A 2,374-nucleotide genomic window follows, 5' to 3' on the forward strand; every position below is an offset into this window, starting at 1 on the left:
CGATTTCTCCTTTTAGATACCCCATTTAACTTTGGAGTATATGGAGGAGTCCACTGGGAGACTATACCATTTTCTTTGAGATAATCTAGAAACTCTCCATTCAAGTATTCACCACCTCGATCTGATCGAAGAGTTATAATACTGTGTTTGGTTTATTTCTCCACTTCATGTTTATATTCTTTGAACTTTTCAAAGGCTTCAAACTTGTGTTTCATCAAATACACATATCCGAATCTAGATCTATCATCTATGAAAGTAATGAAGTACGAAAATCCACCCATGGCTTGCGTAGACATTTGTCCACATACATCTGTGTGTACCAATCCTAGCAAATCTGCAGCCCTCTCTCCATGTCTACTAAATGGAGATTTGGTCATTTTACCCAATAGACAAGACTCGCATGTAGGATATGATTCAAAATCAAAGGGGTCAAGTAACCCTTCCTTATGCAATGTCCGCAGTCTATTTTCATTAATATGACCAAGTCCGTAGTGCCACAAGAAAGTGAGATTTTAATCATCCCTTTTTCTTTTATTAGTATGTTCAATTTATAGTAAATTATGCTCTACGTCACATACATACAGACCATTGTTTAAAATACTACTTTCATAAAGAACATTATCTCTAAGAATTAAACATTTATTATTCTGAATAACAAACGAAAATCCAGCCAAGTCTAACATGGAATAGAAATAATATTCCTCACAATCGAGGGAACAAAATAACAATTATTTAGAACAATAGTCTTGCCCGTAGGCATATGTAAATGAAATGATCCTACAACTTCAGCAACAACTCTTGCTCCATATTCCATCCGTAGAATCACCTCCTCTTCTTCAAGAGTCCTACTTCTCCTTAGTCCCTGCAACGAATTGCAAATATGAGAACCACAGGAGGTATCTAATACCCAAGTAGAAATTTGACTTAGTGACATATTAACTTTGATCATGAACATACATGAATCAGAAGCGGTAGTCTCACTACCCTTCTTCTTCTTCAATTCCGCAAGGTAAACCTTGCAGTTCCTCTTCCAGTGCCCCAACTTGTTACAGTGAAAAAAAACAGCTAAAATTAGGACCAGTCAACTTGTGAGCATCTAGTATGCTCCGGAGTGATAGTGCAGAAGACATGACGAATATAGTAACTCTGTAAATGATAAACACATAACAACACTTAGCAAATATTCAATTTCATTTCAAAACACTATATGAATCGGGTCTTTATTCATAAGTGTCTCTCACTAGTTTATCTAATTTTTTCAACCCCCTAAGTGAAAATTAAGCATTCATAATGCTAGTGGGAATAGGGATCTTACATTCCATCACACAACCTCGGCTGTGGCACGAAACGTCATGTGATGTTCAATAGGCAGACAACTCTTGTCAATTATATCTTATATTATTCCCTAATATAAGTTTAGCATCTTGAATAATTGAGTCACGGCTGTGGCACGACAAACTCAATATTCTAAGTCAAGTCTAACCCAACATTTCGTACAATTGAATCAGTCTCCAACGGCCCATGGCTGTAGCACGTACCGACCTTTAAATTCTAATTCAATGTACACATCTTTATGTAATAGACAAGTATTTCTTATTTCGAAATCAAAGCCCTCGGCTGTAGCACGAAACGACAATGATTTAAAAATAAGAACCACTTTCTACCATGTTGGAAGGCTATGACCGACACAAGCCCGTTGTGTCATTGGCCAATTACTACTTGATATTATTTAATTTTAGAGGGATTATATTACGTTACAATCATAATCATATTATAAAGAGATTCTTCCTTTTAAATTAAATATTTCAAATCAATAATCGATAATCAGATGATTCCCAGATCGGGTGGAGCATTGTCAAGAGGCGTCACTTAATAACCCTTTCTTACAGAAAGAAATCTGTTGTTGACAGAATCATCATTTCTCTCAATATTGAAAATTCATATTCAATTACGTGTTTCATAAACACAAGAATCTCATGATCGTATTCATAATATTTATTGTTAAGGCAATAAACGATTCCTATTCTAGATTTTCTAGAGCACGCCTTATATTGATTTAAGTTCACCTAAATCTATCATCGCATGGTAAACATAGGCATATATCTCATATATAAAATTAAATAAATAAGTAAATGTAAAGTGCAATAAAGTAAATGTGTTTGGTTATAGCCCCATCCTATGTGATCTTTATCAAGCTCATGATAAAGATCAAGGTCAATCTAATATGGTGATGGAAATAAATACAACTACTTATTACATAAGTCTTCTTCTTTGTTTAGACTTCTTGTATGCCTCGTCTTCTTCTTTGTATCACCTCCATTGGATAGCCTTCTTGAGTCTTCAATTACATTACATGATTGAAAGTAAAACTAAT

Source organism: Apium graveolens, chromosome 9 (genome assembly GCF_009905375.1).
Source record: "Apium graveolens cultivar Ventura chromosome 9, ASM990537v1, whole genome shotgun sequence".
In the NCBI taxonomy this organism is placed as follows: Eukaryota; Viridiplantae; Streptophyta; class Magnoliopsida; order Apiales; family Apiaceae; genus Apium; species Apium graveolens.